Genomic DNA, 13,651 nt, shown 5'->3' with positions numbered 1-13,651 from the left:
TATAGGGAAATTTAGAGAGATTTAATGACTAATTGCGCTGAAAATATATAAAGTTTTCTGCTTCCTAGTCTCGGAGCTCATGTAGTATATGAAAACTGTAAGATAAAGAGTCCTTAGGCAGGAGTCTGGGAAGTGACACCCCTTAGAAATGACATTACATTCCAGGAAAAATATCCAGAAGGGAATTTACTGACCTGCCATGTTGGGAAGACCCGGAAACTCCAGGGACTAGTTTTGGCAAATGTGGTAAATAGGATGGTGGTAAATAGGATGATTGTTGAAAACTATTCAGCCCCTTTCCATGATTCTATGTAGGGAATGAACTTCTTTGCCCCCTAGGTTTGAGCCCACTTATTTGACTTCTTTAGATACTATGAGACAGGATGCAAGGAGCTCTGGAATGTGCTTAAAGGGTAGGTCTTTGCCACTCATGCTTCTACTATGAGAAACTTAGCTGCTGTCCTGAAGGAGGATAAAAGACACATGGGAATAGTCTACTGCATCCAGTCTGTGGCCTGAAGCCAAGCCTGGCGAACTTGGACCAGGCCAACTGACTCCCAACCAATGTGAAAGAACCTGTGTGAGCAAAAATAAGTAATTATTATCTTAAGGCAATAATTTTGGAGTGGTTTGTTAAGCAGCATTGTGGCGATTTCTGATTGATAGGGGACTGTCAAAAAAGTTAAGAACTCCAAACTGTTAAAGAATTGAACTTGCTGAATGAGTGAGCATAGAACATTAGAAGTAAATAATTAATGATTGAGTACTGAAAGATTTCTTTGTTAAAAATATTGTTTTATTTTTTTAATATTGATTGTTTTCATTCACTACAGTGTAAGTCCTCTCATAATATTTTTAATTCACTCACTGATTTACTTACACATTCATTCAGTCATTCAAAAATGCAAATTGAGTGATTACTGTCAAGATTATAAAAAGAATACTAGATAAAATGTACATTACAACCCTGATATCCAAACTTTCTAATGCACTTTCCTGCAGAGTCTTCCCAGATGTATAACCGTATCCTCAGCTGTCTGTCATACTCCAGAAATATATTTAAAAATGTCAACATAACCTCTGTCCCAGAGGTATCTGGAATTCAGCATATCCAAATATTAGTTTATTAACTCTCTCACCTTTTAACCAAGCAGCTACCCTTCATTATGTCTTTCCCACATGTAAATCAGTCATCACTTCCCTTGAGCCAGACAGCAGGACTGGTACTTCTTCCTTCTATTCCATTCCCAGACAACCTTCTCCCACCATCAGGTCTCTCTCCTAGTTGTCTCCTTGGGCAGTTCTCCCCTCCTTGTCACATGTTGTCGCTTCCCTAAGAAAAGTCTCTTATTCCATTAGAACCAGCATTTGTGTGTGTGTATGTGTGTGTGTGTGTGTGTGTGTGTGTGTGTGCGAGAGAGAGAGAAATAAATGATGAAAAAATGTATAGGAGCTTATATAGTTTCCAGTATAAGTATATCATTAGTTTTTCTCTGGCTAGAGAATTTATATTCATATGTTAAACATCAGAATGGCCATCTCTGTATGGAGGTTGAGTATAGCCTCTGAGATGGTAAGTCGACAGGCCTAAGGAAAAGTAGAAATACTTCTAGCAGTTTAGCCTATGAGTCATTAAAAAGTGGAGGAAGGGGGAAACTCAAACATAATACTTGCACACAGGACCAGTTTTCATTTAAAACCTTTAATGAATAGCCCAGAAATTAGAGCATTAAATTTACTTTGTCTTTAATTCCCTCCAAATATTTTACAAAGAATCTCCTGACAGGCTAGTTTATTTAAAAAAGGAAACACCAGACCTTCAGAACCTCATTTTGCCTTATTAAAATAAATGAATTTTGGCCTTGTTTGTGCTTAATCTTGGCTGGAAATTTACTTTACCCAATCAGGAGTTAACAAGCCCCATAGGAGAAATCAAGTGTCGCATAAAAATTCCACAGGAAATCCACCAATAAATCAGGTCAGGCGAGGCTGTATATATGGAAATTTCTAGACTTTCTAAAGTCTATTAAAAATCTCTAAATCCTGCCCTAGACGAGACATGAAGGAGGGTTGGGAGCTCTGACATTCCTGAGAGGCCCTTCAGTGTCTACATACTAATATTTAATCATCGAAAATGTCTCTGTATCCAGCATTAGGTCATTTAGGCTTGGTGTATATACAACACATTAATTTTGTATAAACTTGTGTTCTGACATAAAGCAGTTTGTATAGGAGGGAAACACAGTCCTCTGGATCTTAGCACAGAACATTTCTGTCCTACCCATCCTTTATCAAAAGATAGTCGTGATGATGGCATTCTAATAGTAGGGCATTCAGAAAGCAGTTCTTGATGGCATCCTTCCCACCTGTCTGCCAAAAGACCTGTGAAGACACTGACACAGGTGAGAAGTCACCTCTCAGAAAAGTAGGCATAGCTGTCAATTTTACTCCCACAATTTCAGAGGAATTTCCGTGTGCCCCAGTTCTGAAGGCAGTAAATGGAAAACCACTAGACTTAGAGTAAAAAGGTCATAAGTGGCATGATTCCTAATTGATTCTCCCATTCTTTGGCCCTTATTTTACATGTTCATACTCTATAACATGCTAAATAGTTAACAAGCTGTTACCTACCGCACCCCTAATGTTGAATGCCAGCTTGTCATTTGATTGTGTATCAGGTGGAGAGGGGTTTCCCCAATGCTGCTACTTTTAATACTGCTCCACCATAGAAATTTTCCTTTTTAAAGAAAGTGTGGAACTTCAAGAAGACTATTGGGCAGGAAGCAAAAGAAGATGGCAGACAACGGTACTCCTGGAGATGGAAACAAGTCCTTAGTGAAAGTTGTGCCAGGGTCTTGGTGACAAAGAGCCATTTCAAGGCTTCATCCATCTATGAATTTTCATCCTCTCCAGTCATTCACAGCATCAGAGAACCAGGGCTGAGAGCCCATGCAGTTCTTTCTTTTACGGCAGAATTGAACCTTACAACAGGGAGCATCCCATGGACTTTGAAAGAGAGGCCGAAGTGAACAGCAAGGCCAGAATAAATCCACATACTGTGTTTATTGTCAAATACCAGAAACAAAAGCAATGCAACCAAACGAGAAACACTCTGGGCCGTCTGCACATAGATGAAGAAAACAGACCCTCTTGGCTCCCTGAGCAGCACCATGGGGTCAGCAAGAACAATTGCCTTATGAAAGGCAGCAGAGAGGGAACCAAGAAAAAAGTGGTGCATCCATTTCTAAGAAAGATTGGTATGAAGGGACACCCCCATCTGTGTTCAATGTGAGAAATATTGAAACAACACTAGTCACGAGGACTCAAGGAACAAAATTGCATCTGATGGTCTCAAGGGTGGAGTTTTTAAAGTGAGCCTCACTGATCTGCAGAATGATGAAGTTGCATTTTTAAAAATTGGGTTAATTACTGAGGATGTTCAGGGCATAAAGTGCCTGACTAATGTCCATGGTATGAAACTTACCCATGACAAAATGTACTCCATGGTCAAGAAATGGCAGACAACAGTTGAAGCTCATGTTGATATAAAGACTGATGGTTATTTACTTCACCTATTCTGTGTTGGTGTTACTAAAAAAACTCAGCAAGGCCTCTTATGCTCAGTATCAACAAGTTCTCTGAATTCCAGAAGAAAATGATGGATATCACAACCCACAAGGTGCAAATGACTTGAAAACAGTGGTCAATAACCGATTCCAGATAACATGGGAAAAGACATATAAAAGGCCTGCCAATCTATGTATCTGATATACGATGTCTTTGTTAGAAGAGTCAAAATGCTGAAGGAGCCCATGTTTGAATTGGGAAAACTCATGGAGCTTCACAGTGAAAAGCTACTGGGGAGGAGACAGGTGCTCAAGTTGAATGAGCTGGTAGATGTGAGCCCCCAGTTCAAGAATCTGCTTAAAATTCAGATGTTTAATGATGACAAATAAAATACCTTATTTTGATTAAAAAAAAAAAAGAAAATAGAATATTATCCTAAAGAGCCAATGAGAGGACAAACAGGCCTTCCTTTCATAAAATAACTGACTGATGCAAATACTATGTACCCATTTACAGTAAGATCAGCAATGGATAGGAGCAGGCTTAGTCTCACTCACATAATTTTAAAATGTAATACTTCTTGTCCCCTTGGCCATATTTATACATGACTTAGAGCATGTTAAATTATTCTATGTTTTGTGGCAGGGAAGGAAACATGAGGTTTTTCTTTATTCTCCTCTCTGAACCCTCTGTCCCAAGAACCAGAAGGTTAGAACAAATGCAACCTCTCTTTCCCTTCCCCAAATTCTCAGGTTACTGCACAGTGACACAATTCCCACGTTTCCAGTTTCTTTCCATTGCAAAGGATACTTTAACTTTGTTTTCGAAGTTCTCAAGATGGAAACTCAATTACAAAAGCCTGATTTGGCTGTTATATAAGTTAAGTCCCCCGTTTCATGCTGGTCCCTCAGCTCTTCCCAGTCTCCATTTCCACCACTGTAGAAGGAAGTGATGGGCTTCAAACTGTAGTCTGTGCAGTTGAGGGGCTACTAGGGTCAGATTTGGGAGAGAGGGAATTGGACACGTCTCCAGTCCCCATCCTTGCTTCAACCAGGGCAGTTTGGCATTCATCTGGTTCGCACAGTGGTCTTCCGCATGAGAATGCATCCTGTTTGGGTCAGAGTTCTCCAGAGCAATAGAAACAATAGCAGATTTATTAAACAGATGTATTGTAAGGAGCTGGACCACATAATTATAGAGGCTGCTGAGAAGTCTCCCCCACCACTTGCTGTCTGCAAATGAGACCCAGGAAGCCAGTGGTGTAATTCAGTCCAAGCCCATAAGCCTGAGAACCAAGGGCAAGCCTGAGAACCAATGGCAAGAAAGATGAGATTTATGTTGTAGCTCAAGAACAGGCGAGTTCCTCCTTCCTCCTCCAACTTCTCACCCCCTTCAGGCCCTCAAAGGGTTAGAGAGGGAAGATTGCTTTGCTAAGTCCATCAAGTCAAATGCTGATTTTATCCAGGACAAAATGGTAGTGCCATTGAATATTTTTAATTGTAAAACATGGTGATGCTGAGTCAAATTCCCTTCAGCGAGTTCTTCATATTCACAATAAAAAATAGGAGTAGTTTGCTCTCCCACAGCTCACCTCTCAGTGTCAAAGATGTCATCTAGACCAAATTTACCAAATTAGAGCATTGGTGACGATCATATAAATTCTTGCTCCTCTTTCCTGATATCAAATACACCAAAAAAAAGTGGGCTTTAAAAGAAGGGTACTGGTAAGAGATGTTTAAAAACGTGTTTCTGATGCTAGTCATGCAGAAAGCTTTCCTTGCCTTAAACTTGACAGGATAAAATGTGGAAAATTCCCTTTCCTTTCTCTGACTAACAAAAATATTGAGATAACACGATTAATGGGGAAAATCAACTGTCAGACAATTTTGTCATCAAGTGTTTTATTCAAACCAATGGAATTCAAGGACTTTAGGCTTTTCTGTTTTTATCATAAATTTTACTTTAATGTCTGGATATAGCTGATTAGGAAATGTAGACTGTAATTTAAAAGAAATACAGCAGCAGCAAGGGTCTATAGAAAGATCTCCTTGAGAGATGTATTAGCTTAAAGCCCTATCTAGACCACTCATAAATTTTTGGAGAGAAATTGATTTTGTTTCCTCTTTGCTGCAGCAGTAAATAATCTTATAGCTTAGAAACAATTCCTATGCAAACTTTTCAGGACATACTAAAAAGAACAGAATTTGTCTCTTGCAAAGGAATGATATCACATGACTGTAACACTATACCTTGATTAAAAGAAAAGGCCTTCTAAATTATTTTGGATAATATATACATTATAATGGATTTTATTCTGATAGGTGGAATATAACTGAAATAGAAAGTAACATAATAGAATAGACAGCACTATGTGGTCAAATTGTCCATCCATCCATCCACCCATCCATCCATCCATCCATCCATCCAATATGTATTGTTATCACATCTACTATGTGTGCAGCCCTGTGCTGATGACTGAAAACACATTTTATGAAGAAACTCATAAAACCCTAACTGAGTGAGTATCAGCACCCACAGTATAATTCACGGTAAATAAGTGATGCCTAGTAATATGTGTGTGTAGAAGTGTGAATGAACAGAGTGTGAATTTGCTAAGATAAGAAGCAAAGTAATATTGAGTATAAGGAAGCGGACTTTCACTTAAGACAGGTCTTAAGATTTTTATTTATTTACTTTTAGAGAGGGGAAGGGAGGGAGAAAGAGAAACATCCATGTGTGGTTGCCTCTTGTGTGGCCCCCCACTGGGCACCTGGCCCACAACCCAGGCATGTGCCCTGACTGGGAATCGAACCTGTGACCCTTTGGCTCGCAGCCTGTGCTCAATCCACTGAGCTATGCCAGCCAGGGCAATTTTCCACTTTCTTTCTGCTTCAGTGTGAAGTTTAGCATTGGCATTTATCCTAAAAATAAAAAGCTATTTTGGGATTAGTAATCCAGTATCAACTACCATTTACTGAACACTGACTATGTATCTAAAACTGTCCTGGCTGTTTTGACTTCTGTTTTATTTTTCAATCCTTACAGAAGCCCGTAACATGGGTATTTTGATTGGAATGTAAATAAAGAAACTAAATGTTAGATGAGGTTAAATAAGTTGCCCTGAGTGATGTTGCTAAGAAGAATTAGTTTCCGGATTCTTATCCAAATTATAAACTTTAATATATACTTATATCTCCCATGATTGCTTCAGGAAAGTCTAAATTATGGCAAAGATTATAAAACAACATGAGAGAAAAGACAAAACCAAAGAACCTTTTTTTCAAAGAAAACAATGACCCGGAATGAGCATCTGACCCGTTATGAGGCAGTGCCTTTACTTTCTGGTTCAACACAGGTAACTCCATCTCTCTGAAAATCTGTGTCTCATCTGTACAGTTTAAATAATTAGTGATACCAGGGGTTAGAGTGTTAATCTTTCTTTCAACTGAGAACAACCCGAAGGGCCTTATAAAAATACTGGAGAGATTCAGAATGAAATGCTTTGGGACGCGGCATAGGCAGTGACACTTTCTCTTCCGAGCCGCCCTTGGTGATTCCAACACGCAAGATGGAGAACCACTGCTCCCCATGCTTGGGTATTTCAAGAACAAGCATTGGGTCTGTGAGCTATACTGCATGTTTAAAATATGTATACTCCTAATTATACCTCACAGTTTGAATAGTAAAACAATAACAAGTGTCTTTTTTGTTGTCATTGAAATTACATGTAGTCACTGTGGTTAGTTAGCTCAGGCTGGTAAGATGCTCTGATTGAAAGGCATGTGTCCAATTAATAATCATAAGAAAACAAATGAGCTCTTAATAAATGCAGATTATTTGCTGAGCTAAATGAGATCACTTGGGACCTCACACAGTTCTCCCAGCCTCTCATTCACTGTTCAAAACACTGAAAAATCCTTTGTTGGAATCGGCATCAGCTACCCCATCACATGTTCCTGAATCTCATGGACAGTCTGAAATATCTTCCCTTTCAAAGGTGACTTTAGTTTTTGGAAAAGCCAGAAGTCACACAGTGCCAAATCTGGGGTGTCAGGGACTCAGTCACCTGGGTGATTTGGTGTTTGGCCAAAAAACTCTGCACAAAACATGATGTGTGAGCAGGTGTGTTGTTGTGATGAAGCTGCCAATCACTGGTTGCCTCTAACAGCAGCTGTTTTGGTTGTATTACATCTCTTAACCAGTGAATAACATTGAGGTAGTACTTCTTATTAATTGTTCAGTCTGGAGGGGCATACTTATGATGGACAACACCCTTCCCATCAATAAACACAGTTAACATGGTCTTGATCTTGCTGCGACTTTGCCCCACCTTCTTCAGGTGTGGAGAACCAGGCAACTTCCATTGGAACAACTGGGCCTTGTTTCTGGATCATAGCCATAGACCCACGATTCATCTCCAGTTGTGACCTTCTTGAGGAAAGCTGGTTCATTGGTAGCAGTTTGAATCAAGTCGTTAGCAACTGCAGCACGATGTTCCTTCTGCTCTGGTAGCAGAAGCTGCAGAATGAATTTCGCCACATGTTTCGTGCCAGGATCCTGCATCAAAATCTCAGACACAGTAGTTTTTGGAACCCCCAGCTCAGCTTCTGGTTCTCGTGCTGCCCGTCACTCATCTTTGCTGATTGCAGCCTATACGAGCTCAACATTCTCACGTATTCTGCTTGATGCAGCCTGTCCAGAATGAGGATCACTTTCAACAGATTCTCGACCGTCTTTGAAGCATTTGTGCCTCCTTTATCTGTGCTACACTCATTGCGTCATCCACAAAAGCCTTCTGAATCATCCAAATAGTTTCTGTGGAGGAATGTTCCCGCTTAACACAAAACTTGATGTACATTCATTACTCTGCTTGCTCAGTCATTTTGAATGTGATGGCCACACAGTTCACTTGCTCAGTGACGTCTACCACCCCCACTGACTGGTACAGTGAAGTTGTCACTGTTCATGCATGTGCGTTCCAGTCCACTCTCCTTGGCTGCCAGGTGACATGGGCGTTGCACAAACCATTCTCATCATATTAACAATGGCTGACTTTTTCTGGACAAGGCTGTGTTTGAACTTTCCCAGGATCTGAATGCTGCTTTAATGTGTGACATTAACTTTTAGATTTCCCAACAGAAAGGACTGTTAAATAACAGCAAATTGACAGATTCTGTTACAGCAGAGGATGTTAATATCACTATTCAAAGTCTTGAAGCAGCTTATTTCAAGACATTAAGGCATTCAGTCTTTAAGGAGTGGAATTGCATGACCATAACCTTCAGGATTAACAGAGGTGTCAGCCCGTTCTCAATTTCAGTGTCTTTGGTTATATTTTGCTTTTTTGTTTATTTTGTTGATTAGAGGGAATTTCAGGGGAAGGGTTTGAAGGAAGTAGTATAAAGGACACATGGACAATAACAAGGTGGGGAGGAGACAGCAGGGAGGTGGGGAGGGCGGGGGGGTGGGCTGGGATGGGGGTAAAGGGAAGAAAACTGTACTTGAACAATTAAAATAGAACAAAAGATTAACAATGGTGTGATGGAAAGGAGGAAGGGAGGGAGAGATGAAGAAGGGAGAAAGGAAAGGAGGAAAAGAAGGAAAGAAAATATTCATGTGTTCTGGTGGAAATATGGAAGGCGAAACTGCTACAGGCAACTAGTGATGGGTACAGTTGCCCAGGTGCCAGTAATTTACAGCTCTTAAAAATTTCTTTACACCACTTTTAAAGCATGCCTCATGATCATCATGGTTTGAAGTGACTGTTATCTTCCCTTCCTCATTGTGCTCTTTTGTCGAAAGCAGTGTTGGGAAGAAAGCTAAGAGATAATGGTCAACAGGAGATCTGATTACCCTCTTCCAAATTCCCATTGTAAAATCCCTCAGTAATGCTTCCACCAGGGAGACCAAAAATGGAATTTGTCTTAAAAGTTGTTAATAAAAATGAAACTAACTGGTACATGCATAAATACTTATAGTGGACCAAGTTTAAGCAAACATAGTTTATAGAGTAAATAGAAAAAATAATAAAAATAGTACTTTCATAATGAAAATCTTGGAAACTATACCTCACACAAAATCGTAATTCCTGTCCCAACTGAACCCTTGAGCCATCTGTGTAAAAACAGCACCATTTCACCATTTGCTATTTCACTTTTATTGGCCTGGGGATTGGAAAAATGAAGTCAGTTGCTCAGTTACACTCAACAGGGCTTAGAAGTGAATGTCAGGTATTCTGACTCCAAACCAGGGGCATTTTCCTCCCTATCCCATTGTGCTTTGCAGTCTTTCCCTTTACTTTCCTTGTTCCCTAAGGACTCAGAGGACATGCCACGTGTCCCATCTTTCTGGCCCTCTCTCCTGTTGCTTCAGTATTTCCGCCAAATGCATTCCATTGAACGCTTCATAATTTGGGCATGCCTTGAAGTATTCCGTGTAAAAAAAGAGATCCATGATCAAATCCATTTAGGAATGCTTCCTCTTATACAAGGTACTTACTATTTTGAAAACAATGTATAGTAGCATATTAAAAACTCTGAAAAGTCCTGCAGAGATTCTGCAAGCCTGAGAGGTAAAGAAAGCTATTTGCAGAAGTCCACCCAGGCATGTTCCAAACTCCTGTGGGTGCAGAGAGCTTTTCTCATTTCCCCATTGCCGTTCTTTATTCCACCAGTACATCTACTCATCTGTTTCCCACTCCCCAAATGAAACATAAACATCAAAAATAGTCTTGTATAATTATAATTTGCTATTTTCCAAGTTCTTCCATTAATCAGGATGCAGTGGAGCATCTCCAAAGAAAGCTCAGACCATACAGAAAGTTCTAGGTCCCCCTGCCAAGTGACTGAGTGTATTTACCCCGGCCGTGCATAATGAACAGATGGGGCCGAGATAGCATTGTGCCAGAGCAGGGACTAGCCTTTTATGAGATGTGTTCAGTGTCCACATTTGCTTTAATATAAAACAACGTGGATCCAAGCTACTGAATATAAGAACAGACCAGGAAGACCGCAAGAGGGCACATGGGGAGTAACTGAGGCTTTCCAGTCAACGCCCAGAACCAAGGACCCAGGCCTTGGAGGGCATCTAGAATGTTCCAGCCCAGTAAGCTCCCAGCTAAATGAATCATATGGGTAGCCTCAGCCAGCACCTCATGGAAAAGAGCCAATCAGCCAAACTCAGCATCGTAAGAACTAATGGATTATTGGGGCTTTAAGCCAGTACTTTTGTTGTTGTCTATTGTTACATAACAATTAACAAACAAAACACAGTATCTCACACAACAGGGAAGAATCCAGGGCAGGCCCTGCGCTTGTAACTTTCCATGGCATTTTAGTGTAGACTGCACAAGGACAATGAAAAACTAGATGGCCTCAGGGTTCAAAAATGCAGTCGTGAGAGGAAATGCCTCTTTGCTTAGCCGGCACACATGACATTCACAACATTTGGTAATATGCTTGCTTCTCTGCCATCATGAACCAACCTCTGCCTTGGCCATGACTTCTGCCGGATGCACATTCCCCACAATGGAGGGCTCCAGTGTCCGCAGGCCACCCTTCTTCCCTTCGCTCTTCCTAGCCTGTCCCCCACCCCTCTTGTCAGGTATTTCCGTGACTTTTATGTGAGCTATTTGCCAATAAAGACCCCAGAGTGAAAACTCTTCAGCCCCCTGCAGACTTAGACCATTTTTGTGTTGCTATTCTTGATTTTGTTGTTAAGTCTGAATTGCCAAACTATTTTAGGCAATATAGATATCCAAACTGACAGCGGTGTTCAAAAACTAATGGCTGTCTTGGATAAGGAATGCCCACATTATAAATGTACAAAAATAGGTTCCAAAAAAAATCTTTTTGTGAACTTTTTTCCTTTAAATCTTCATTTGATGAAGGCCCTCACTGGACACCATCTGCATTTGAGGAAAAAAAAAAAAAAAAAACCTTATTTCTTTAGGTTTGTTCTTTCCTTCTCATTCTAACCCAATAGACAAAGTCAACAAATCCTCCATCTAAATTAGTGGAGAGATTAGTGGTCTGTGAACTCTTTATATTCTTTTTTGTTGTTGTTCTTTAACGTATACTCAGGGATTCTAAAGATGAGTTTTGTTGCGATGTGGAATTTGAAAGGCTAAGAGCTGGCAGGAACCATAAAGGCTACCTACATTCCACCCAAACTGGCAGAAATGAACTCCTCCACTGCAGAAAATGTCAAATCAAATGCAACATCAACGAAACCCGAGACTCCCTGTCCCTCTCTTCCACTCCTAACTGGGCCCAGGGGCCCATGTAAATAGTCCCAATTAGAAATGCATTCATCACGTAAAAACTCAACAAAGGAATGCCTACAGGAAATAACACTCCAATAAATCTTGCAAAATGTCTGTTCTTCACCATCTTGGAAGTTATGAGCATATGGAAATGAACATAATGTTTGCAATTAAAAGGCTTACTTGGCTTCAGGTACAGTAAAAACACGTCTGAACCTTTCAAACATATTCCAAGACTATGAATAAGGTTCTACAAAAATTGGAGTGTGCTTTATGATATAGAGATCTATCATTTATTTCCTAAAAATTGCAGCTTCCAGGGACTTGTTTCCTCCTTCGGTGTGCTTTGTATGCGTACATTAGGGAGATGAAATCTGAAATTCTTCCATGTATTGCCAAAAGAACTAGGTAATAATATTTTGTTGATGATCATGAAAGTGACTCTGCAGTAGCTATTACGAACGGTTAAACTTGGAATATTAATGCCTCCCACTCATGATTATTTTAATAAGGTAATCCATAAATTCGCCACCAAACCATAATTCTCTTTGTAGTACTTATTCATAAGGGTGTATTTCTACAACATATTTTTAGAAATTGAATCATTTTCTTCTCCATTGCTTCCAAATAGAGATCGCTCTCCTTTCAAAAGGCAGCAAGACAAAGTCAGGAAATGGAGCCTCTCAGGGTCTCAGTCTGCACATTTGGGTATTTTTGTACAGAGGAGATGAGCACAATTTTCCTTTGAACAGAGAGATAGTAAATGTTGCGGTTTTTCGGGGTGTCCGTATAGTCCCTCTTGGGACCACTCAGATCTGCTCGGCACAGCTAAGCACAGACGGTAGGTGAGTGAAAGGATGAGGAAAGTCCCGATGCCCCGGCAGCGGGGCTGCCCTTGTCCCAGGGACTTTCGTTCCTCCTTCCCTCCCATGTCATGCGATCCAGAGGCTTTCGCAAGATTTGTTTGGATGTTCCAATCAGTAGGATTTCACTCTTATCCTATAAAGCTTGTTTTCCTTTTATTTTGGGGAGGGGTATCAATGTGATCTTCACAAAGTAATCTTCATTTGTTGAAATATATATTATAATTTTTTTAATTGCTGAGAAAAAAAAAAAGATCTTTCTTTCATAGGCTGCTTCTTCTCATACCTCAATTTTACCCTCATGTCCTTTTGTTGATCTTCTTCTCCAGGCTCCGTGTCCTATATTTTTGCTTCCTTCCCCATGCTTGCTGATTCCTTCTGAACACCATTTGTTTGTCAACGTTCATTTCGTGTGGTCCCCGGAATGAAAAGCAACACTCCAGGTGTGCCGCAGCCCCTGTCCCAGAGGAGAAACTTCACCTACCTCACTTGAGACATTATTTTTCTCTCAGCAGCATTCACAAAGCTGCTGTTTGACCAACCATGAGCTAGCCATCAATTATGCTTAATAGGGAACAATTAAAAGTGAGAGATTTGGCAGGTAAGAAGAGAAAGCCATGGAGAACGCATAGCATGACAGAAGGAAATGGGAAAGAAGATTAAATCCTCCTGCAGCGAAGCCAAAGGAGTGGCTCCTGTGATCTCACGAGGGAAGGAGCTGAGACTCAGGGATGCTAGAGTACCTTTGTCTGTGCCTGAGCATGATGTTTCCACGGGCAAAGTAAAGCCCTTCTTCTGGGCATGAGCTTTTGTATGGACCACAAAAAGGATGGAGAAACAGCTTGAGTGTATGTAGGATTTCTCCTCCAGCTATGCCTGGCTGAGGAAATCAAATCAAGAGTAGTCAAAGAGTGATCATTTATTTTTGTGAGCTCCAGCACTGGGGTTATATTCATTC

General features: G+C 40.4%; 1 pseudogene; it reads left to right on the top strand.

The window, feature by feature from the left end:
* The first annotated feature begins 2,350 nt into the window (after positions 1 to 2,350).
* LOC128627672 (40S ribosomal protein S3a-like) lies at positions 2,351 to 3,928 on the top strand (annotated as a pseudogene).
* Positions 3,929 to 13,651: the final 9,723 nt, after the last annotated feature.

Source organism: Artibeus jamaicensis, unplaced genomic scaffold (assembly GCF_021234435.1).
Source record: "Artibeus jamaicensis isolate MK-2021 breed Jamaican fruit bat unplaced genomic scaffold, CSHL_Jam_final contig_464, whole genome shotgun sequence".
In the NCBI taxonomy this organism is placed as follows: domain Eukaryota; kingdom Metazoa; phylum Chordata; class Mammalia; order Chiroptera; family Phyllostomidae; genus Artibeus; species Artibeus jamaicensis.
Note: the sequence above shows the minus strand (reverse complement) of the source record. Positions and strands in the feature narration are given on the sequence as shown.